This window comes from Gallus gallus, chromosome 13, assembly GCF_016699485.2.
Source record: "Gallus gallus isolate bGalGal1 chromosome 13, bGalGal1.mat.broiler.GRCg7b, whole genome shotgun sequence".
Taxonomy (NCBI): Eukaryota; Metazoa; Chordata; class Aves; order Galliformes; family Phasianidae; genus Gallus; species Gallus gallus.
This window is the reverse complement of record NC_052544.1, coordinates 8,884,021-8,910,227: the sequence shown is the minus strand read 5'-3', so window position 1 is coordinate 8,910,227 and position 26,207 is coordinate 8,884,021. Positions and strand designations below refer to the sequence as shown.

At 43.3% G+C, this 26,207-nt stretch overlaps 1 long non-coding RNA gene across 1 annotated transcript; it reads left to right on the top strand.

Annotated features, from left to right (window-relative positions):
• Positions 1 to 14,525: 14,525 nt before the first annotated feature.
• On the top strand, positions 14,526 to 20,596 carry LOC101751658. Its single transcript, XR_001468848.4, has 4 exons — positions 14,526 to 14,649; positions 16,020 to 16,464; positions 16,559 to 16,622; positions 17,232 to 20,596. It is a non-coding gene; the product is annotated as an uncharacterized LOC101751658 (long non-coding RNA).
• The last annotated feature ends 5,611 nt before the right edge of the window (positions 20,597 to 26,207 follow it).

Sequence of the window (26,207 nt, the reverse complement as noted above, 5' to 3'; positions counted from 1 at the left end):
AGAAAATTACATTCAATCTCAGTACAAGTGGGCCCAGTTCAAGTGAGCTGAAGCTTGAGACTATTACTGAACAAGGGATGAGCTTTTTGGAGAAGGCACACAATAGTAAGATTTAAAAACTTAAACCAATGTAAGTAATGCATAAATAGCACCTCCAGGCATAGACCCTTATGGGTTGGGGGAAGTTCTCAATGCTGCAAGCCTTCTTTCTTCCAATAGCAACTTCAGCCAGAAAGATCCTAACAGCTTAACAGGTTTTTAACAAATGCTTTCTATGCTGCTGTGGCAAGACAGAGAAAAAAATACTCAGAAATTTTGTGAGCACAGAATTCCTGAGATGTACGTCTCTAATCCTTCCTTGAGTGGTATAAAGGAGAGTCAGAACCCATTGAGACAAGGCCTGTTTGCTCAGTCCAAACAGCATTAATGATGTGAGTGCCAAAAAAAATTGTTCTTTTCTCTCTTCATTCCTGTATTTTGGACAACTTCTCAACGAAAAGATCAAGCACTATCTCCTTTCAAAGTGCCTCTAATTGGGTTATTACTGGGAGCATAAAATACACACATTTATTGTTATTGAACCTGCCACAAACAGAGGCCAGCCAACGTTCTGAGTTCACTTCTACTGCCAGCTTATAGCTATTTTGCCCTCCTGAAATCTTTTTTACATAAAGGAGTAAATTGCCTGCAGTGTCCATCATGATTGGGTTACAAGACTGACCCCTTCTTGAACAAACTTTGCAAACCACGAGTATCCACATCTGAGCAGAAACTGAGATTAAATCCAGTTGTTTGTAGAACTTTTTCCTGCAGAATTTCTCAAAGTTCTTGTCCAAAAAAATCTCCCTCCCATTCCACAGACATGCTGTGCTGGGTCAACAGCTCACCGCCTGGCCATATCTCAACCCACGCCAGGGACAAAGGGAACGTTTTGTTCCATCAGGGGCTCCTCAGAGCCAGAGCTCCTATTGCTGCAGTGGCTCCCCAGCAGCACTCACAAGGCTCCTCTCATACAAGCCTACCAAAATCAGCAATTTCCAGGGGTGAATCCTCTAACCTGGACTTGTTCTCCATGGTCTTCATTTACACACCTCAGCCAACTGAGATTATCCAACCTCCAATATCAGGGCAACAAAGGCCTCTTCTCAGAGCTGCTGATGCTGAGGGTCTGGGGAAGAGGCTGGGAGGAGGAACTGGACAACATCTGTTGGTGAAGGGAAATAAATCAGCCAGTGGCAGGCTGGTTGGGTATACACCAGTTGTAGTCAGTTGTTTCAATTGAAAAACTGACATTCCAAAGGGGATCGGAAGGACTCAAAACATTCATCTTTTCAAAATCAATAATATTGGCAATTTTTAAAAATGACTTCACTGTGTTTTTAAAACAATCTGAAGTTTGAACAAAACAGAACATCTGGGTTAAACATGTTTTGTTTGACCTGAAGTGAAATCATTCCAATTCCGTAGTTAGTTTGGTTGTTGTTTTTTTCTTTTTCTTTATTTTTGTTTAATATCCTGCTTGCTTGACTCAAAATTGAGACGTTTTCCTTCTGAATTTTCAGATCAGCTGTGCAAAATCTGAAGAACTAATCAGCAGCACAAGTCTACTCACCAGTTATCTGAGAACTCTGTGAGAGGGTTACTCAATCACATGGACTTTTCATCTTCCCTAAGAGTTTACAAAAGTAAGGGAAGGGACAGTTGAGACGTGCAATTCACTCACGTCCCCAGGAACTAACCTAGAGCTCTGAAAGGAACTGTTCTCCCTATTACATAGTCACCATTAACTCAGATCATATTGTCAGCTTCCGCTTGAGCTTAGCTTCAAGAGTAATATTAAGTTGTGTTGATATATAATTCTGTGTCTGTTTCCTTAGCTATAACGTAGGCTAATAGTTCAACCTTGGATTTAGTAAGTCATGAAATGGAAAAACTCTGTTATAGGAACTTTAGAATCCTTAATAGGCAGCACGCTGTAATTCTTGTTGCTGAGTCACACTGCAAAAGCTTTTTACAATATCTTGTGTTTGCTCTCAGAGCAAATGATTGCACTTCTGTGCTCTTCTCTGGCCGTCCAAAAAGACATTTGAGATTCTCTGTGCAGTGAGGTATGAATGTGCTGCAGGGAATGCTCACACAGGCTGCACGTGCTGGGGCTGCAAACCCTGAAGTGCACGAGCACCACCCACATCAACACGTGCTGTGTCCAGGACAGAAACGACCCTACAGGCTTCACTCCATGTGGATGTAGAAGTGTGTTGTTACCTTTTAGGGTACACAGACAACTGACATCAGGGATACGATTCAAAAAGCCTTCACAGAGCTTCTGTCTTCGCAGCACAGGCTGCCAAGGGCAGACAGAACCAAACTGTTGTAGCTGACAAAAGAACATCCTTCCCAGGAGAGGACCCATCAAAGCAATCTTACTTGCAGATGCATCTAAAATATACCATGCTGTAACTATTGGAGTTCCATTTTTAAATGTGACCCAGGTCATAGGCAGAACTACTTACCCTCCTCCAACACATCTGGCTGGTACTAAAGCAATCCACTGGTGTCAAGTCTGATGTCACGGCAGAAAGTGCCCTCCTAGTAGCATACACGTATAGACTGCTAACAAGAAAGTCTATGTGCACTGCACATACTATATCTTTCTACAACACGCAAGGCAAGAAGGCACCAGAGACTTTTTCAGTTCATTGTGTTTTCCAAGATGTATCTTAGAGGATAGATCTTAAAACACTCTGTCCTTTACATTAGCCACAGGAATGCCCATTCCAGACACGCCACCTCACTGGACACTTCACACCAGAAATCTGATACAGTGACTGCACAGAGCCTTCCCAGAGTTTTCTGAAAGCAACTGGATGTAGATCTTAACAGCCAAGAGCAGAGGACTGACCTTTCCTTGAGTCATTTTCCATCCCCTTTCAACACTAAGATGAATTATTTTGAAAAAGGAATGTAAAATGACTTAGCAGAAAGCCAGGCCCTTTTGTGCTAGTGAGACTGGTGGAACACATGCTGTTGCTTCAGAAGGCATCAGCATGATGCTGCTCATTCAGTCTGTTCCTGGTGACTGTTCTGGAAAAGAAAGAGTCATACGAAGGCAGGGAATTTCACTGCTCCCAGCAGTGCACATCACACAACAAGTCTGGCAAACACCTGTCTCAAGGAGGAGGATTCAAAGCAGCATCTTGCAGAGAAGGATGATTCAACATAGCAAGTTCTGAGAACTATCCAAATTCCAAACATTTCCACACACCCTGTTATCCTGCTGTTTGTGCATATTCACTCTTACGAGTGTTTTGCAGGGTAACTGCCATTCTTTTTACCAGTAACATGATCTGCAGGTCAGGAAGGGAGTTGACAGCTGAATCAGATCCCCCATTATTCACTATTTCCTATTCTCCTGTTCAGAAAAAGTCAGTCATCTTATCTTGGAGCAGAAACAATGACGAGCTAATTTTCAAGGGGACAACTCAAGAACAATTCTGGGGCTGAAATCTGTTTGTATCAACCATCTGCCTAATAACAGCTCCACAGTACTCAAAGGGAAAACACAAAGACTGCATCCCTGTTTTGGCACCTCAGCCAAACACCTTGCTTTCAGAAGCACTCTGTATCCAACAGCCCTCCTGGAAGTCAATATGGGCAGCAGATAACCACACCGGTTTGGACAGATAATAAGCATGGGAAAGAGGTGACCTTTGCTACATCTGCCTTCACCAGTCTGAACACTGATTTGCTCCCTCGCATCCACCCCACAGGAAAGGCAGAACCAGCAGGAGGGAAAGAGCCAGAACACTGCATCCTAAAAAAAATCCTTCGTGATTACTCAGACATATTCCTGGGGGCAAAGGTGGATGCGGAGACTTAAGGTGTGCATAAGAATTCCTGCATTTCCCCGCAGCTGGGGTTTGTTATCAGTTTTGTATATCTGTATCGCTCTGAACTTTACATTTAACAGATGTATTTCTAGTAACCGTTTCTAAATTAATAGCATTTAAATGCTGGATATGGGCAGCCTGCAGCTATGTGTGCTGTAGAAGCAGATCTTGCAAGCCTGACTCATAGCAATAACGGCTTCAGTATCGGCTTCTTAATTATGATGGAAATTACTGCAGCAAATTACCATAAAGGTTTAGGAACATTCAGTCCATTCTGACCCTTCCGGGTCTGTTGCAATACGTATTTGCTTTTTCTTCATAAATGTCAAAATGCCTTCCTTTTTTCACCAGCCTTCTCCTTCTCTTGGGAACATGGAAAGAAACTTCTTTTCACCATGGCAAGGTACCAAGAAGACAGGTGGCTTCATGCATAAACAATGATAATTGGGAAAGAGGTAATAGAAATTCCATTCCACACACTTCCAAGTCTAGCACACAAGTTCTGCAGTATTCAAAGGGTGCTTGAGTTGGAAAGGGGTTACCCACTCCACTAAATCCCACCTTGGAGCTATGGGTGGGTTTTTCAGCCCACCAACGGACCTTCAGCCACTCCAATTCTAGTGCAGCTATTCCAGAAATTCGGGATCACATACATTTAGAGAAAAAGAAAGTGAGAACAACACTACCCTAGCTGAATAAAACAATCTTTTGCACTGGTGTAGCCTTCACAGCCTAAATAAGGGAGGCAAAGCCTTACACTAATGTATTTTGTTTGCAAGAGACAACTTTTGGGAAAGATAACAGTCTGCATCATGCGTAACAATTACATAACAGAACTAAAGCACTGTCAGTTTAACTTGATCTCTTTGTTTCTGTAAGTGTAATTTTTAAGGGAGTCTGAGCATTGAAAATTATCATTTCCTTGCTCTCAGAGAACTGCCATTGCAAAGATAAGTCTGAACAAATTCAAGGCATTGGTCCATTTTCAGTAGGGAATTCCTTCAGATTGGATTAACCAAGATTTACTTGGTTTGCTTATGTTCTTCTTTCTGCTCATGTTGTCTTTGTACAAGTTCCAGCGAGCTTCACTGGAATTAATGTACTGATAGGGTCATGCCAGGGGAGCCTCATCTGAGATGAACCAGATTTCCACTGGCACTTACTGGATCTTAACTGTGCGTTTGAATTTGTGTGTACTTACGTATATAGGCTGAGAGAGGGGGGCTGTAGGACCAGCAAATTGGCCTTAAGCGTCTCACGTGAACTTGGGTGGCGTGATCAGTCACCACAGCTTTTCTGTCCCAGAAACAAGCACTTCCCCCTGTGTTCTCATACCTCCATGGATTGGGAACACAGTGTTCCTTCCCATGCTCCGACCAGGAGGACAACGAGGGGCTGGCCCCAAGGGGTGATAATGAAAATGCCTTGGTAATGAACCCATCTGGTGATGTCCTCATTGGTCTGGCTTTCACTGCCAAGAAACTCAGCAGGGGTCACCCACTCTTTAAAGCAAACATATGTACAATACGTACGGATTTTACTTTCCCTGAGATTTCCACCCCACCCCCCTCTGCTAATGTTTTAAATACTTTCCCTGAAAATGCTTCCCTGCAAGAACGGCTGCTAAGCAGAGCTCCACATTTGCAGCTATGCAATGTAGCGGCCTGGCCTTTTCAAGGGAAGAGTGTCCCAAACAAAGCCAAGCACATGGCATGACAGGGCCCTCACTTCCCAGACAAGGCAAAGCTGATGAATACCAAGGCAAACCCTGTACTGGCAATCTGTAAAAGCCAGGACCCCACTTGCTGGTGATGGGTCTGAGTGACTTGTCCCCAGAGTTAGATGTTCTTTCACATCAAAAGAGCATCTCACACCAATGCTGAAAACATTGGCCATGCTATCTCCAGATGCATTTGGGTAACATCTGACTGAGCAACAATTGGCCCAGGTCATAAGCTAGACACTAGGGTGCTAATACTGTAACGGTTGGTTGTGTGGCAGCCCTCAAGCTTGTCCCCCTGGTCCTATTGAGCTCATGGTCACAGAGGTATCCCCAGACATTGGCTAGCCCAGCCATCTCCTGCAGGGCAAGCTCACAACACTCAGAGCCCGCAAGTGACATACCAGTGCCTTCATCTGCACCCAAACTCTGCAGCACGAGTCCACCAGACTCCCTAGACAAAGCATTGAGTCGTCTTCTGTCCTAACAGAAATAACCATGGTTGACAAACCAGGAGGATTGAAGGTCTGAAATGAAGAGTAGGATACTGACACCTGCACCGAGGGCAGACACTGAACCAAGCCTACCAATGGAGGATTTTGAGGAAACGTCCCACAAAAAGAAAATTAATGGAACAAGCAGCACCTTCAGCCCCATTGATCTGGAGGTCTCCCATAGCTCAAAAGTGCCCTCCTCTGGCTGATTTGGACAGGCTCATCTATAATTACTGGGATACGTTCTGTGGGAGGGGAAGATTAAAAATCAGCCACCGAGATACAACTGAAAGGCAGTTTATCCCGTGGGAGGAGGTCTTTCTAAACGGTATGAGGAATGGGCCATCTGCACAATGACTCCCATCACAGCCAATCCCCAGGAAGCAGCTCTAACCAACACGGACCAGCTCCCCTCTGATGACGTCCTCAGTAAGGCTTCTCAGCTCACATCACCTGGGGCTTCTGAAGCTTCGTGTGTTATGGCTCTCAAGATAGGCATTCTAAAAAACTAGTTTTCAGAACTACAGTTCTCCATTACAGAGCACAAATTTCTGGCTCACAAATTTCCACAGTGCTAAGTCACCTTTGGACTTCTGTCTCCAAGCAGTTGCCTGAGCAGATATCTGTTTTAGAAGACGACAGATCATGCCCTAGAAATGCCTGTTTTCTCTCTGCTGACTCTAACAGCAGTCTAGACAGTGAGCACAGATGGAGATCTCAGTATTTGGTCAGGTGAATCATGCCTCCATAGATTTCAAGTTTCAAAAATTTACCTTTCATCCAAGCTTAAAAGTTGCTGTATTGGCTAAGGAAGTTCATGATGAAAACCATGCACAGATATCTCAGGAATCTCTGACTTACCTATTTGTCACTGCCATGTGTATTCCACCCAGATATGTCGTAGCATTTTTTTTTCATTTCATGTTAATATCATGGGGAAGTTCCCTACTTTCCTGAGAAGATAATTCCACAAACAAGCAAGCCTTGGATTTAATCCTTACTCATCCCTTCCCATGGCATCTCCTAGTGCTGTTATGCCTGCACTTAAAGATATTGACTTCATAATGAATATCTAAGCTTATACACTCCATTTATTTCAGTAAATAAATCTAGAATCTCATTCTTTTGTTGTCTTATGGCATATTTTTCCACCAAGCCCCCTTGATTGGCTGATGTCAGGAGGAAGCTAAAACTGAACTTATGAACTACTCTCCAAATCTTTAATAACGTTTACAATGGTTTCAGAAAATAAGAATAAAAACACAGCTTTGTAAATCAGCAGAGGTGTAAATTAAAGCAAACCTCAGGCAAATGTCAGTGCTGTTCCTTTTGTACATCATTAAACTGATCTGCAGGATACCAACACAAAGACATCACTAATTGCTTTTGTACAGATTCTGCAGTCAGTGAGAAAGAACATACTTTCAGAAACGAACTAATGAAAGGGAATTGAACTGTAACACTGAGACTTTCATAGCACAGAAGATCATTGTGGGAAGTCCTAGCAGGGCTGTCGCAACACCTTTTTCAAGGGCATATTTTTGCCAGCATGAGTTAAGGCTGAGCTCCCCGAGGCTCCTCTGTATTCAGCCACATCTCCCTCTGCACATTTTGGGATTTGCCTTCCTAAGGTCTCCTCCAGTTTGACAGCAGCATTCATATTGCCACCCTTATAGCTAAAAGCACTTTCCAAAATACCTTGATTACAGATTTTTCCCCAATAATTTGTCTCTCCATGTGGCCGGGTGTAGTCCAGTTTCTGGTTGGTAGAGCTGTCTGGCATGACATGCAAACTACCCAAGACATTTGCTTCTATTCCCAGCAGTCAGGACAGAGTGTATTTGAACTCCCTGGAACAGGCTAGACTTTGGGGTTTCTTGCTTGTAATGGTAATTGAGCTTCTTTGCTTTGATTTCTGCACCAAGACATGGGTGTCAAATACTCTTCATTTTTCACTTACGTAGGTAGCTCCACTCATAGATATAATTGCATAAGTCTATTTGGCCAACTCAGACAGCCACTTTGTTCTGTTAACATCTCTGCCCACACCCATCCTCATAAGTTTGCAACTTGGCTTGGAGTCTTCTAAGCAGATCATTAAAGATTTATTAAATCTAGTCTCTCAATAAAAAGAATATAGATGGTATAAAAAAAAACAACAACTGTCTAGCTTCAATTTTTTTTCCAGTTTGGAGATATTAGAGCCACACTGCCCAGTCTACCCTCTCTTACAGTCCAAAGGCTGTCTGGGTGGAACTGATGCTACAACTTGGCGCAGGGTCTCTGTTACTACTGGCTACTGCAGAGGAGGATGCAAGCCAGTTATAGTCGAGAGAAGTCAAGTCTTCTTTCCTTACCATTAACACTGGAAGCTTTATTATTATGAAACATTTTTAATATAGCGCTGTCAAAGGGCCAAGAACAGGGCTCTTTGGGCTCCATACATCCACAGGGAGGTAGACAGCCGCTGCCTAGCTTGTAAATTAGAAAAGGGAAAAAAAGCAAACAAAAAGAAAAAAACACAAACAAGGCAGGAGACAGGGTGTTCTGGCTCTGATTCTGAGAATACGTCTTCTGTTTGTGAATTCCCTTTCCCCCTGAATGTCTCTTTTGAATAGCTTCTATGGGACATATCTATGTCTTGCTTCTGATGGTCCATTATGGCTAATGCTAACGAATTACACCTTAAATAGAAGATAAGAGTAAATTTCTCAGAATCCCTGCCAGGAAATTGGGTAGTTTGGTTTGGCAGACTGGAAAAAAAGCCTGACATATTGTGCCAATATCACAGGATCTGCCTTTCTTTAAATATATAAAATCTCTCATGGTTACAGTTTAACATAGAACTATTCCCTTTTAAATCCTGCTTTCAGTAGTTTCTCAGCACCAAGATCCACTCTCTTCTATTCCAGTCCTTTTCCACAGCAGCCAAGTCTAGAAATAGATTTTCATAATTACTTTAATCAAAGCTTTAAAGAGCTCTGCAAACATTTATTAACACTCACAACATCTCCACAAGTCTGCTACAGGGGGTTCTCATTTTATCCCCATTGTATAGGCAGAGTAACTAAGGTAACAGAAGGCAAAAAGTATTTGACTTCCCACTTCCAAACTGTAGGATGTTAACTACCAGATAATTCTTCTGCTGAGAACAGCTTAATTCTGTAGTGTACAAATATTGACTGCTTGTGCTCAAGTGGTGCTCTCAAGATCTCCTACAAAGGTAGCTGCATCAACCTAGTTTCATGCAGAAATTATGGTCTGTTCGCAAAGCTCATGCAAGGATTCTGGCTGCCATAAGTCTGGACTGAAAGTTTCAGTTCAGACTACCCAAAACCTGAGCACAGCTTTGAAATCCCAAAAGTATAGGATCTCCCTAATTAAAAACAAGGGACCCTAAAACCCACACTTGCATAACTGTGTATCAGGGCATGAAAGGCTGTCACGTGAGTCACCGTCCACCTCTCCACTGTCACCAACCATCCACAGCAATGGCCAGTCCTTGGCACCGAGTGCCCAGAGGGGACAGCCCCAGCCACAGCCCTGCATCTGCCTCTGCCCACTCCTGTGCATTTGGAAATATATTCTTCTGACGAGAGAGAGAGAGATGCAACAAAACCTGTGCACCTTTTCCAGGCTGGGAAAATATCCCAAACTACTGCCTCTCTTCCACCCCATTACTGATCACTGGAAACAACTGTTCCTTTTTTCTTCCTTTTCCTTTTGTTATTGTCACTGTTTAATATTATTCTGAGCAACTGTTTCTGGCAAAGGAAGACAGAAACAAGGAGAAAAATTCTACATACTCCTCCACACAGATGAGAAGGTAAAGGCAGCTGTTTCATACAGGTATCTAGAAATTGGGCTGAGACACCTTCAATTCATCTCATGTAATCCATCAGATTACATGAAAGTAATCAGATTACAGAATGTAATCCATTCAGACTGCCTCATACTCATATCCACATCAGCACCCAATAAAATAAAAGCTATTTTTCATTCTCACTCCTCTGACTCCATCCAGGTCTCATGAACAACAGCTCATGAAGTAATAGATTCAGGTTTTGCCAGTACCTGCTAGGGTAGGTCAACCTAGAACAGCTTGAAGCTATTAAAACGGTTCTATATATTTCTGTGAACACATGTATCATAAAGTCAAAATGATGAAGTGCCTGGTACAAATAGATTTTGAAAACAGTCAAGAACTGTTTGTTCCCAGCCCTGGAGGAGTTACAGATTCCTGAGATGGACCATAGCTGCCAAACCAATCTAAAAGATAAGGGCCTTTAACTTTCATCCCCGTCAAGGTTTGGGGGATGTGAAAGTCCATTTTGGTGCACCCACGAATCCTTCAAAGCTGAAGGTGATATGACACACATAAAGCTTAAAAAACTCATCACAAAGATAGCAAAATAAAAGCAGAAAGAAAGATCCAACTGTGAATTTGCATGTGTACACGTACACAGGCCAGCTTCTCTGTTATAAGGAGTAAAGCCCAGTTTTATACAGTGTGACAGTGTGATTTCATGAGGTTTTTTTTGTTGTTGTTGGGCTTGCTTTTGTTTATATTAAAAGCAATACTAAAGCAATTTTGTACATCCGTTCTCTTTGTCCCCAGATCCAGCTTCCAAAGAGCTAAATAGACCCCTCTCTCCCATCACTTCAGTGAGAGAAGAAATAGGACTTTATCCCTGTCAATGGAAGCTGAATTCTATGGTGAGGAGCAGGGAAGGTTGGCAGCACCATAGTCTTCAGCAGCCTCATTACCATGGCAATGGAGAAGGAACATCAGCTGGAGGAAAGCCTGGGACAATAACATAGTGCAGAGATTCTACCTAGGAATGCTGCCCAAGACAGTGCATATCTGACCCAAATCCACCACTGCAGAGAATCATCAATACATTTCTAATCAGCTTCCTCTACCCACTCTGAGGTGAGGGAATTCAGTCCTCTGCCATTGGCCACCACCAGCTTCAGGACCTCGTGCCCCAGCAGACCATGTAGGCTGCACTGAAGTTGCTCCAACAGTCTGCTCTTTTGAAGTATCTTCCTACTGCTTTTTTTTTTTCAGTAATGGAGGAAGATCACGAAAGGGCAAAATCAGAATGAGTTGAACTATATCAGTCCATGCCCCTGGGTAGGCTCCTAGATTGGTTTTGGCTCTACCAACACCAACAGTACCTGGCAATGGATACTGCAGGTTGAACCTATCCTGAGTGAACTCCACCCAATATAGGTTTATCGTGATTTCATATTTCAACATAGCTGCAGGGATGAATAGAATTAAGGGGGAAAAAAAGAATCACATGACAGGACCACATTGCTTTAAATCAATTTTAAATGGCCTATTCAGGTCAGTTCATTGGCCAAGACAAGGAAAAATCTGTTCAAAGAAGAAACTGTGAGACTCAACAGAAAAACATAATGACACCCAGCCTCCCTGCATGAATACATTTATTTGCACAGAACTTTTGGTGGCAGCAGGAAAAAAAATGGAAAAAACCTACTACAAGAAAACAATAAATGTATTTAAGCAATAAATATAGCCTAACGTTCAGTTCTGGTCAGACAGGATTCAAACAACTACAGGTCAGCAGAGAAACACAAAAACCCTCATGTCACTGAGCCAAACAGCCTCCCTAACATCAGTCCTCCTCACACCACCTCCTGTGTTTTGCAGGAATTGTTTCTTGATGGTCAACCCTCAGCTCCATCTGCTGTATCGTGAAGGCCCTTTGCATGCAAGAATAGGAGAGCAGGGATTGTTGCTGAGCTCATAAAAGGGATGTGGCAATTTTTGCAGGACTGGCATTAAAAAAAAAAATAGAAATCTGAGATTCAACAGCAGGCATTGCATCCAGGGTGCACTCAAAAATTAAAAAGGGGACAGAGCTCCTGAGGGTCCCTCGTATTCTTTGCACTGAGCTAGGAACAGGTGTTCAGCCCTTCCACAGCCAGGAGCATCATTCCAGTCAGAGATGCCTCTCCAGCATCAAGAGTTTTCCAGGAACACATTTGCACTCATTAGCAATTATTGCCACAGCAGTACAAGTCAGCACAAGCTTGGGATGCTGGCACAAGTATAAACTTGGTTGCTGTCCAGAAAAGCATATTAAGTTTGTGTGAATGAGGTGAAGGGAGCCATAGGGAAACAAAGCATCCTCTAGGTACCTTCAGCTAATCATAAAAACGTAGAGGAAAAGGGAAACAAAAGTAATTGTGTGCTGATTTGCATATCCAAATACCACCACGCAGAAGCTGTGCCAGGCCTGATGCTCACACTCACACATCAGACTTGCCTCTTCAAGCACTGGGACTACGGGTATCTACCAGGTAACGTTCAGGAAAATGAACCTAATTAACTTCCCGCACACACCTCGTTATTATGTGCTTGGACTTACATCCCATGTGCTCAGAAACAACTCTCCCAATTTGTGCACCCCAGAATGAATATCTGGGCCTGTGTTTTCCCTGTGTTAGTGAATATACATCTAGCCTGTATCTCACACTTGGCCTTTCAACATCTTCATATGCTCTACAGGCGGAAATCACTTTTCAGTGAGCATCTGAAGGCATCAGCTTCTATCACTTCTCAGACACAGCATACTATTTTAACTAGACTGACTAATTTTATTTAGTCATTAACTCATTACGTGAACAAATCTGATCTATGACAGTAATTGCTCCCTAACAGACACTGCCTGGCCACCCTCAGCCCTGCATCTCCTCAGCAGCAGCCTCACAGTAGGGGCTCTGGTCCTAATAGACATCAGAACCAAACCTCCCTTCCTGCTAAGAGATCACTGTCATTCACATCTGCCAGCTCAAAGCTAGGCCAGGAAATACAGAGTAGAGGAGAGTATCAGAAGCAACCAGACTTTGTGGAACAATTGTCAAAGAGGATGCAATGCCTCTTCCACAACAGCCACTGGTCAAGAGCATTAGCTCTACATTACCTGCATTTTCAGTCTACCTGCTGCCTCTAAACTTTGCTGCAGCAACAGACAACAGCCACACCTCTCACCTTCCTTAATTTTGGGGAGATAGCTTGCTTTCTCTCTTCCCTTTGGGAATCCCAAACCATGACAGCAGATCAAATCTGTCCTCAGATCTTGTGTCCAGAGCAGCACACTGTATGCCCGTCTGCTTGTTGCTTCATTTACGTGTCTAAGTCAAGATCTTGTGTGGTCTCTGCTGGAAGCTGAGCAGGGTGTAGCACTGTCTGCACCCTTAATTATGTTTTTGATGACAGAGGAGGCATGGAATAGCACCAACTTCAAACAGAGCTAAGGACACATGGGGAACTTGAAGGCAGGAAAGACAGACCTTTTTCAGGAGCCCAAAAGCTTCCTGCAGAAAGCTGTGATGTGGGAAGAGAAGCAAGACCTCTGGGCCATGGTTTGAATCTACTTTATTGCCTGACCAAAAATATTTCAGTTACACGGGGCAAAATGCTGCATGGGTGTGAGCTGTGCTGGTTCAAATTTGTTCAAAACATTTCAACATGTTAACTTTGTACCAGCAGGCTTTATGCCAGATTAAATATCACCTGCCTGCACCACACTGACTTTATGCTGTATCAAGTGTTCTCCGCCCTCTTGCTACCAGCATACAGTCTAAATAAAATGCAAAGCCTGTACAAATCCTACATTGGAAAGGACCCTTAAAGGCCACAGTTCCCTACAGTGAATCCAGACACCCACAGCTCCATCTGCACTCAGAGCCCCTCCAGCCCCTCCAGAACCCCTGCAGGGTGTCTACAGGGATGGAGCACTGCCACCTCTCTGGGCAACCTGTGCCAGTGCCTCACCTCCCTTACTGTACAAAACCTCTTCCTTATATCCAATCGAAATCTCCCTCTTTTACTTTGAAACCATTTTCCCTTCCCCTATCACAACAGATTCTCCTTAAAGAGTTTGTCCCCTTCTTTCTTACAGCCTCCCTTTAGATACTGAAACATCTGTGCTCAGTGCAAAGGCAGCTGCATTCTCTTCCCTGAACTACATCAGTTTAGATCCTCTGGATGCATCAGCCTAGTGCAGCACAAAGCAGAACCACCACCTGCAATTACACAGCCATTTTCTCCAGGGAAAAGTGAGGTTTGAGAAGTTTCCACTTCCTCCCCCCCACCCTCACCTCAATCCCATCCCCATACTTCAGATTTCCTCCTGTTCAATTGTACTGATGAACAACCCCAACTGATGGTGGGACTGCCCTGTAAAGTGGGTCAGGAAACCTACTTTTGGATAGGAGAGCTTTCTGGTTTTCTGGGTTTTTTTGTTGTTGTTTCAATTTTGGCTCACCTCACATCCCCACAAAGAGCTGTCTCAGCACAATCAAGGGTGCAATAAAGCGCATGGTGCAGTGCCAGCAGCAAGTGGCCAAAGGTGGGGGCAAAACTTGTAAATTGTCTCTGCTGCTGGGGAAAAGGTTCGTGAAGCTGCACCCCGAGTAAAGCAGCTGCTCACCTGCCAAGCAAGCTATCAGCACAGCATTTGCATTGGAACTGAGAGAAAAATCCCCAAGGAGCGTGTCTGGGCAGGTGGTGAGTCTGGAGTTGGTCAGAGGTGGGATGGAAGGAGGGCATTCTTCATGAACGTTGGGTAAACAGTCCCCCAAGGCTGCTGCGCTCCGCAGGATTTTAGGTTGTTTCCAAAACCTTTACCTATCTCTCTCTGTAGCTTTGCCTTAAGCTTTAATAAATAAATCTTTCCTATGCTCTGCTACAAAACCTGTCTAGGGTCACAGGACCAGACTGCACAATGGAGGAGCTCATGTCGCTAATTAATTACTGCTCCTGCCTCCCTCAGCATCAGAGCGAAGCCAGGTCCTTTGGCTCCAGCTACACGAACTAATAGGAAGGCACTTTTAATTACAGCCAGGGCCTGCATCCTCCATGGTTTGCAGCCATTGAGCTCGGTCCGCAGCAGGGAATTTTCCCTGTTGCAGCTTGCAGAAACCAACGGGAGCCACAAGCGTGGGCCAGGCTGCGGGAAGCCTGAGCTCCCAGATTGATGCTGAGCCTTCCTGAGGGTGGTGATGACACAAACCTGCTGCCAGCCACTCTGTGCAAGCCATCTCTGACACTCCGTGCTGCAGGATTTTTATGTGCTTGCCTATTTCAGGGGGGAAAAGGGTGAGGGAGAGGAAGGAGGAGGTGAGGGTGGGAGCAGGATTACCACATATAGTCATTATAATCATTAACCACAGAACGCTAAATGAATCATTAAGCATCACAACAGATCCACACATGCTTTGCTTCTTAAATCTTCCTGACTTGAATCTCTGTTTTCTGTACAAATGCCCAGTGATTGTTTCAAGAAACCAAGCACATTTCCAATGTTACTGCTGCAGCTCCATCCAAAAAAATAGCTAAACAGATGATGCCCTGCTGAAGGAACAGATCTGTTTATAGAACATACTTTACTTTCAGTAGACCAAATATATTCAGCCCTCTCAAATAAATGTGTACATTAAAAGCTTGATAACTGGCTAAATCAGGGGGAAAAAATGGAATGGCAAATGGGAAGTTACGTAACCAAGAGCAAGTTCAATCAGAACGTGCATTTGGAAGCACTTTGTTCGTGCTCCATTGAGGCTGAATCTGAAAGCCATTTTTTAAATATTCTAATACTGCCATTGGAGGTAGGGAGGAACAAAAAACAGGAAGGGAAGATTTTGTTTAGAAAGCTTTCATCTATGGTGCTTACGACCTAAATTTTGCCCTGTGCTGGAATGTAAGTATATGAGAATGAGTCTAAATGCACAACTGTAGCAATACTGACTTCCTTACTTTTACTATTCAGGCAAAAAAAAAAAAAGAAAATAAATTAATAAATAAAGGCCACCAAAACAAAAGAGAAATACTATAAATCTTTTTTTTTCCTCCCCCTTCCTTTCTTTCTTTCCCTCCAGATTCCATTGTCCTTATTACTCAAGCAGCTATTTCCACAGCCATAGGCTTGCGACAGCACCTGGCAGCAGCTTCATGGAGCGATCCGAGAGTTACAAAACGCCTTCACAACAGCGGACAGAACCGCTCCATTCAGCCCTCCTCAGCTGAGCTCCCTTTGGCTCCCACCCCCAAGCCACCCCCCTGGAACAGCCCTCCCCATATCACAAGGCCGCTCAGATCACGCCAACAGAACCCAAACCCAAGGAAATCACAATAGGATTCGAAAGCACTCAGGAAAGAGGCCAACCAGTGTTTTTTTCATGGACATTAATAACAGCAGAACCAGGCCATAAACCCAATGCCATAATCCCCCAACCTTTACTCAGGTGTAGACGTATGGACTGTGGCTTCACATATGTTTGCACAGCGCATAACAGGCTGAAGGCAGCATGGAGTAATAATTATGTAAGTAACAGTTGGCTTCATTGATTCAGCTCCTTCGAATAAAGGTTGCAGAAGCAGACGGGAGATTACATATCATATCTTTCTAATCCTTCAGTTTATTCCAGTCTAACACAGAGGACGTGGGCAACATCCACCAGCACAGGACCCTGAGCACACAGGTAATGCAGCAAAAATCACCGCTGCTATATCGGGCCAGATAATATCGCCTTATCTATCATCGTCACCACGGTCTGTACGAGCTGCTTATCTCCAAGAGCTATTAGGGCTGAACTTTAGTTCAGACATTTGTTTGATCTTGTTTTCTTCTGCATTCATTTGAAGCTCCGCATATTGTGCTTTTAATTTTGTATCAAAACACATAAAGGCCCTCAATATTATTTCTGCTACTGATGCAATACGCTCTTAGCAACAATGAGAACAGCGAGCAAGTCATGAAAATAATAAACCATGCTAGGTCTGGAGGCTATGAAATCAGCTCAAACATACTGCTGGGAGCTGTGCTGCCTGTACCGAGACACATGGCTTTCCATGGGCACCAGCCCATTTATGAGTCATGAAACATAATGGAGTATTGTTGAAAGCTTTGGGACCATGAGAAATTATCTACTGCCCGGCATGGGGAATGGTATAAACTGGCAAGGAACTGGAGTTACATTCTTTTACAGAAATGAAATCAGACAGCCTTGGCCTGCTTTCCAGTATACAAATCCACAAATCATGAAGACAACTCCTTAATTTGAATCTATTTATTTTTTTTTTTTTTTTAGATATAGTTGCCACTGCACTAACCAACCAGGGAAGCCAGCATTTTCTCTCCCTGACAGAGCCGTAATAAGGCAGGGGACCTGGGGAAGACAAAAAAGAATGGGGCAGACATGAACAGCATCTCAGCACAAGAAAAGCAAAAGGAAATGCATCTTTTCCTCTCCCACTGCACGTAACATTCCCTCATGCTGAGGATTTGGTACACATGGGCAAGTAGAGCCAAAGAAATTTGCTTAACATTGTGGTGCAGAAATGACATGGTGCCACAGCTGTGCATCTCTGTGCAGAGCCGAGCTGCCAGTGCAGAGCCACGTTCTGTACTGGAGTGCACAAGTCTGTATTTCTAACCCCAGCTTCATCATGCTCCTCAATCCTGTGTCTTTACTAGAAGTTTAAGAGCCCCTCAACTGAGAAAGCAGAAGTCCTATTTGCAAATGAACATTTTAGCACTTAGGAAATTGTCTAATTATAAGAACACAGAGCTTGATGAATAAATGCCCCACGAGGGAAGTAAAGAGGACAATGACAGGCTCTCCTCAGTGGTATCCCAAGGGGCAAAGGGTATTTTACAATAAAGAAAACTCCATTTAACCACAAAAAAAAACCAAAGTTGTTTTACTGTGAAGATGGTCAAACACTGGAACAGGTTGCTCAGAGAGGTTGTGGAATCTTCATCCTTGGAGATATTCAGCATGGGCAAGATTGAACTGCTTTTGTCACCTCTCCTTTGAGCTGCATGGGAAGGGGGAGGTGAACTAGAAGACCTTCAGAGGTCCCCACCAACCTCAGTAAAGTGGGGATTGTGGCAAGCATTCCCTGCATTCTTTGTCCCCAGGATACTGCCATAAAACTGAAAATGCAGCACTGCATGGTATGTCCCACTGCACCAGTATGACTTGCCCAGGTCAGACATCTCCATGAAAGCGTGTGAGTGCAAAGTCAGACTATAAGGGATCAGAGGATCTGCATGAACTAAATGCCTTCCTCATCAAAAGAAATGCAGAAATCCAGGGAAACTAAACAAAAAGTTAACAATGTGAATGTTAGTTTGAATATTTATATAGACTTGACCCTTCCGTGCTCACACCTCTCACATTAGCTTGCCATGAGCTTTGGAAAGGTCAGATTTTACTGGCAGAAGTGCCCATGGAAAGCAAAATTTACATTTATGTTTACTTCGGAGATGTTTACACACTCAGCCAGTCAAGGAGACAATAACAATATTATGTGTATTCTCTAGTAAATTTCAGCTAACTGATATGATCTGGGTACTGATTTCTTTTTATGTTATGTTCAGTCAGTGCAGAAAGGTGAAAAAAGCCCAAATACTAACAGCTCATATCAGTTGTTAACGTGTAATTAAAACACATTACAGAAAATTATAGCCTATGTACCAGTGATGAGCAAGCATAAAAGGACAGGACTGAATGCATATTCACTACGTATCTACAAATGCAACCTTATTTTCCATGTGCAGCAGTTGCATCACACTGCACTACCAAAAATAAATGAGGAGCTCCTTTTCCTCCCTCTGTCATGGATCATCTGAGATAGGACCAGGAGGACCTCCCTTCTCTCTCTGCTTCCCCAAGGAAGTCTCACACTGATCAAAGCACAAATGCTGCCTGAAGCACACGGTGACATTTGTCCTCAGTTCAAGAAGATACCAGTGGCCCTTAAGAGACCTCACTTTGGTTCCACATTTGCAAATCCCCGTGAGCTGTGCAGGCGCAAATTGACCATTAGACTTCAAAACAGAAAGGGAATGGGTTGGTACAGTTCTACAAGCTGAGGGCAGACAGCACTTTCGAAAACTACTCCTTAATACGTAGCTGCGTCTCAGTTCTGGCACCTAAGTTTTAAAAACTAGGCTTGAGTTACAGCAAAAGAAATCAACCAAAAATACAGAAGAATATGTATAATCTCTGGAAAAGGGAATACACATTCTCAGTACCTGCCTGTTACTGGAAACAGTGCAGCTTTGATCCTAGCTGCAGAAACTTCTACAGATGAAATTACAGTACAATCCAAAATACCAACACCACTTTTCTACACATCCTCAAGGTAGTTCTACTGATACTGATCTTGTTAGTGTAAACATATGGCTGGCAGCAGTGGGATGTTCAGCTCAGACTCAATATGTTTGCCTGAGCTATTGGGAATACTTTTGGCAACTGAACTTCTGCAAGTGCAGTTACATCATTATTGGTACAGGTACATGAGATGGAACGATCACACCTTCAGCTGGATGGCAGACATACTCTGCAAGGCAGAATAAATGCTGGAGACCCAGCAATCAAGCAGCTATGATGGCCAAAAAAAAAAGGAGATTGAGTTTGGGGAGGCCTTAGGCAAACTTTTGGACTGGTGAACGTCTGAGTTTCACTCCAAGAATGAGATATCTTTCCTTTGATTGGAAGCCATCACTACATAAAGTTTTATATTCTTCCCATACACACAGCTAATGAGAACTCTTGCTTATTACTGCTGTTGCTGGATAACCAAAATGTCACCTTCATACCTCCTTGTGGGTTGCCATTCCACTTCATACTCTAAAAGTGCAGATGGTCCATAAAAAAGTGAAAAGCTCAATGTTTGTGACAATCACATCTACCTTAATGTCTTCCAGGTTCTTGGCTGGGATAATGCATCCTTTTAACACAGCAAAAGTAAACGCCCTTTCATACAAACTAGACTTCTGTTTTCCACAGAGCTTTTCCAAGTCTTGGGCACATGGTCATAGTAAATTCAGCCTTTGACTTTACCTTCTCTGATCCAATAACTGTGTGGCTAGATTGAATCCGAGTTTAAAACAACGTCACGACCAGCAGTCTTAGGATAAAATCTAAGAGAGGAACCAGAGAGGATTTGATCTCCAACCTACCACATAGGGTCGCGGAAATAAAATCTGAAGTCCTAGAACTTTGTGAATTTGAATAAGTGGTGATCTTTGGCCAAGGAAAGCAATGAAGGTGAAAGAAGGACTTCAAAACAAATATTTTCCCGCATTCCTAAAAGGCCTTCAGTTTAGGGGAAAAAAAGCATTTATAATAAAACCTAAAGCAAGCTCTAAAAACTTCAGAAGCCAAGGGCACAAAGAAGTTCCAAGACAGTCAGAAGAGCTGTAGTTCTGCCTGAAGCACGGGGAGAAAAAACAACATTAACTTAATGGCATCGGTTAAAAATGAAATCGGGGTGGATTTATTTATTTAAGCTATCCATTCTGAAATGATTTTTCTTCCCCTTTTTTAACATCTGCCTTCTTCTCCTTCAGCTATTTCGTACCACTGATTATTCTGGAATAAAAATCTCACCTCACTGAATTGTAGCACTTCTTAAAGTTATGCAATGAAGTAATAGTTCAGTAGTTGTCCATATTCTTGTGGGAAACCAAGAAAATGATAAAAGTGAGAGGCAATTGATGAAAAGAATGTCCGTTGCATCAGCCAGTCCATCTGTGAGGCTTTGTTCATTATGTAGATTACACCACTGGCATATGGAAGAGACATTTCAACGTTGCAGCCTAGATGAAAGGAGCTAGGAGTGCTTTATTTCTCAAACAGAAAATCATACGGAGCGCCTCACAAGTTTACAAGGACTACTAATGTTTTGCCTTTGACCTTTTGCATATACTTTTCCTTTTTTCAATCTCTAGACTAATTAGAGTGATAAAGCAACTCACATAAATTGTGACTCATACAACCTTTAAGAGAACAATGCAGCACTACCCTCAGACAGGGAAACAGCTCAAATCACAACAGGCAATAACTTCAGGCCTGGGGATCATTCCCACGGATTCTTAGATATCAAGCTCAATAGCAAGGTCAGGTTAGGTAAGTCTATTTTTAGACTGATTCTCTACCCACACATCCAAGTCCAAGCCTTTGTACTTTGAAAGTGCAAATAAAAATGGCTAGCTTCATGCTTTACTTTTGCACGGGTACCACTGCAAAAAACCCACCGCTGGTGATTTTGAGAAAATTCTGGGCCTGGGTGTGGCTGCCCAATGTCTTCTATATGGAATTTGCCCAGAGATATCACCCAGACGGGATGCAACTGAGTCAGTTCTTAGAAAAGGAACACAGACTGTAAGTACATTGTCATGCGTACAATAAAGATATAGCAACCTGGCCTTGTTGAAATAAAGATCAAAACCAGCTAACAACTTAATGAGTGATAAAACCCAATTGCAAGCATTAACAGCAGCCGTAAGAAAACCTCAGGTCTGCTTATCCAAGCTATTTTCCTGTCAAGTCATGGCAGGACAACTTTTCCTGCCATCTCCAACCAGACCATGCTGGACCACCTTGTGATCACTCCCCATGGAGGCCAAGTGCACTTCAGGTCTTGGCATTCTCCTTTGGTTAGCATCCAGTTTTCCACCTGTGTGCTGCTCTGCCTGCGCTAGTACTGTAGCCCACGCATTTGCATGTGATGTACCAAGCACACCTGCTATTCACTTTTCTCAACGGTGAATACATAGGGAAGTCTGTGTGCATGATTGTGAGAGGATGGAAGAACGAACAAGTGTGCAATTGTAATGGGGAGTAGAAGGTGATGAATTAAAAATGAGAGGTAGTGTTGAAATAAACTCAATACACTATGAAACAAATCACGCTAAATTACAGATACCGTTCCCTCTGCTATAAGCTTTCAGATGACAGCTCACTTCGTGCCCCCCCAGTTCCCATCCCAGCTGTTGAACCACCCACTTGCTGTCCTTATGTTCTGTGACATGCAGAGCAGATGCCAACAGTCCCACATCATAAAAGACTTCAACTCATGCAGAGCCTGAGTGTTCCCTGCTCAGCTGTCACAGCCATAGCTTACTGGGAGATGAACTGTGGATTTCTTTTTCAGAAATGCTGTATTTCTCCCAGTTTCTAAAAGAGCATTCATCACCCTCTTAGGAAGAAGCAACTGGGCTAAGATGTCAAACCCACGCTTCTCTTCACATGCATTTACTCAGCTAATAAGAAACGAGGAATGCCTGACTGTATGCGAAGTCAAATTCCTCCAGAGATCAAGCACGCTTAGATCTGGCCATGAGAGTAACTAATAATATTCAAGTATTACGAACTATTTACAGACGTAACCCAACTGCAATAAAGTCAACGGTTTAACTCTCCCTGCTTCAAAGGGAAAGGGATTTCAGCGCATACTTGCAGCATAGATCCCTGCTAGGCTGGCTCGTCTCTGTAAGATAAGTTTAGTAGCTGTAGTCTGTACAGAACAAATCCCCAAACTGTATCTACTTCTTGCTGCAGCAAGTTCTGACAACTCTCTGCTTCCCACTTTTTCTAGATGCCATTATGTGAAATAGAGGTACTAAACTATAGAACTAGTGACACATACAGGCACTGTGGGATGGACAGGAGGGCTGAAAATCATGAATCTTCTCTCTGGATCAACAGAAGAGGTAGAGGCTATGTCTCAATGACATTGTTAATTGAGTATAACGAACTGTACTAAAATGTCCTACAAGCTCCTGCTCTCTCTAGACTCTGCTGGAAAGAACACACAAGACATAACACTGCAGCACTGTACTCTGAGAGGACACAACTAAGATGCCTTTGCACCTCTACCGCATGCTTACCAGCATGAGCTCTTTCTCTACAAGAACAAATTTAATTCAGCAGTTGGAGCACAAGAATGGAATCCAGAACTCCTGAGCTTTGCCAGCCATTTGTCCCATTTGTTCAGCCATCTTGCACAAGCCACTTAATCCTTCTTCCTCTTTCTCTTTTTTTTTTTTCTCCAGGCTGGTTACCTGAAATAGGGCCAGAAAGGCAAATGGGAAATTTCCAGTCCACTTCAATGGTGTCCACAAACTCATAGGCCTCTACATCTATATTTAGGCATTTAAATATAGTAGCGTGGGTTTTAGAGATTACTGAGCCCACAGCTGTCACTGATCTCAGAGAGGAGAAAGGAAGAACAAATCTCTGGTTCAGAAAGTTTCTCACTTGCAGACTACTGTCAGCCCGGAAGGTAACATCAAGGGAAGTATCACGTGCTACAGATTCCTCCTCACACAGCTGCCGTGACCCAAGCCAGACACGAGGTAGTACTACTTGAGTTACTGGGATGACTCAGTGCAGGTCCCTCTCTGTTCTTTCCAACAGAATCAAGTCCTAATGATTGCAAGTCACTGCAAAAGCACTGTCACATACTCTGGTGAACGGTCTCATCATCACTGTGCAGATTTAGAAGGCTTTCCACAGAGAAACCAAGCAAATTCTCACAGAAATAAAGAGAAGCACTGCTCTCTGAAGACAGTCCAGTTAGACTGGCATTCTGCAGTGTCCCCACTTCATCACCAATGCAATTCATTGAACCGATACACCACAACAGTCAAAGCTATATCCCCAGTGCCAGAACCTCAAGTAGGCAGAGGTAGGGAGGAAAAGCAGTAGGTACACTGCTGGCATCACTTCATCGCCCCCAGAACCAGCAAAGCAGAAAAGCAGCGTGCAGAGGTTTGGAAAGAAAGAGATGGGGCTCAAACTTGATTCATGTTTCCTATTCTTTAAGACAGAGAGCACATAGCTTCCTTGCACATATCTTTTCATTTACATCATTGGGAATTTCACTAAATGGTTTTAACTATGGAAGTTAAGGTAACCTATATTTCCATGTGAGATGTCATGCTTTACTTTGAGGGCTCAGCAAAGGCAGAATGCATCTGTCTTTTGTGCCTTGGATGGTCTCTGGACAAAGAAAAATTATCTGAAAAAAAAGCATGTGTTGCCTCTTACTATCTTCCCATAAAGTGTTCATTTGGGTTCATCACAGCCTTCAAGGTCAGTTTAAAATCTCTTCTGCATTTCCAAATCTATTGCCCAACTTCAGCAGCAGAATAGAGTCCTAAATGTCTGCCTGGTACTCTTCAACAGCTGCTGTCAGACAGTTTAACTACCACGAACCTTTCTTTGGATCCTCGTGCTTACATTTTCAGACTTGCATTCAAAACAATCTACAGGCATCATTCATAAAGTGGACTGTGGAATTGTAATTACAGTAGGTAGCATTTCTTACTGGTGATTTCAAGTGTTATACAAAGCATTCAGTCTCAAAACTCAACAGAAAAATCATTCCAGCATTATTTGTGCATCTGCAACCCAACGGTGAGGTTGTAATTTACTCCTATGTTAATTCTCCTTCACCTGCTTTCCTCAGGCTCTAACACAGAGCACACAACAGCTGACATCTGTTTCTGTTTGAGACAGGCTGCATTTTGCAAATAATAGATGAGACGCTAACATGTTCAGGTAGCAGTAATAATGCCAATTTGTAAAACTATGTTTGCCTATGTACAGTGCAGTTCTACAGAAACTCTTCTCCTTGAATCTAGATGCATCTGTCTACAGGAGACCTCCAGGCGCTGCAAACCCTCATTGCAATAACATGTTTTACTTCTGCCGTTTTAGAGAAAAGCAGCCAGCAAGAATCTTATTAAAAAGAAAACAGCAACGTCTTCCCTCCTGAAAGGGACTCTGGGAGTTGGAAAGCCAAGATCTAGCTGCTTTTTCTAAACTGCTTGTGTTCTACACCACATCATTTCCATGGCCACAGCAGCTAAATCACAGCTGCTCCTGGGTACGCCATGACCTGTGGGATGGACAGCACTTCAAGGAGATGAGAAAACCAAAGCACCTCCTGCCTGAGTCTACAGGAAGCTAGCAGAGCACAGTGGTAGATAGCTTTGACCAATTACACGAAACAGACAACAGGCCAGCTGCCTGAGTTCACATCGCTGAGCCATCCCATTTCCTGCTAGCAGGGGCAAAGCCTGCAATTCTGCTCCCTGGCTCAGGAGAAGAGGATGCTGCCACAGGGAAGGGAGTGCAGGGAAGCAAGTCAAACCACATGCCCATCTGGAACATGACCTCTGGGTAGCAGTGCACAAGCTGCAGCAATTTCACCTTGTCTGATGTAACCCTGCCTTCCAGCAGGGATGAAAGGAGCAGTCTTGTGATAGGATTGGCTTTGTGATAGGCAGATTGGATTTCACACTGACCTAGTTCTACTGAGGCAGGAAAAAAATATACATATCATGAATGCAACAGTGATGGATGTTCCCCTATTTTTGTCCAAAAGTTTAATTGTCAGCTGATTTGTCCTTCAGTTAAACACACCTGTGTTGGTATGTTTCTTCCATTTACAAATAACAAATGAGAAATTTGGGAGCACTGCCCAAGAACCCACTGCCAACTGAAAGGAGATGGAAAGAGAAAGGTAACCCAGCTACAGACCAGTGAATGCCAGCTTATTTCTGAACCTGTTCTACAATAACTGAAAGCCAAAATGCACCCAGCAGGAATGGGTGGCTCTGGGACTTGCATCACTTGGCTGCAGTTGCTGCAATGCATTGTTTCATTTCCTCTGACAAACTTCAGGAAATAAAAATGCGATCAAGTCAGGCACAGTCTGTGAAACCCACCAAGTCCAACCTGAACACAACCACTTCCTAATGTATACATGGGTAGGGGCTTATTGCTCCACTCCACAGAAACCCCAGTGGCTGTGATCAGAAAGTGTTCTAAGCTCCGAGCTGAGCAAGGGAGAGAAGGGCCATACTCTGCCACATCTGTTAAGTTCTCATTTTCTCATAACATGTACATTCAAAATGCTGAGCCATTAACTTCCCTGGCTGTTTATTTTTTCCTCAGCAGAATAATCTGCTTCTTTGAGCTCAACTTATGTCCCATTCAAGTTCCAGATTGTACCCTGGAACACCTCAATTTACAAACTAGAAAGGACCTGGATACTGCAAAGAACAGACATTGATTTCCTCATCTGCACCAACCCCCTTAGCTGAGAACGCAATTGATGCCTTTTGCTAATTGTTTTATACAATCAAATCAATATAGGTCTATAAAGCGTTCACAGGCAGATGATGTGACTGCTAGTGCTATAGCATCAATGGCAGCCAAGCACTAGCAAACAGCATACAACATACAACAAGAATTTACCTG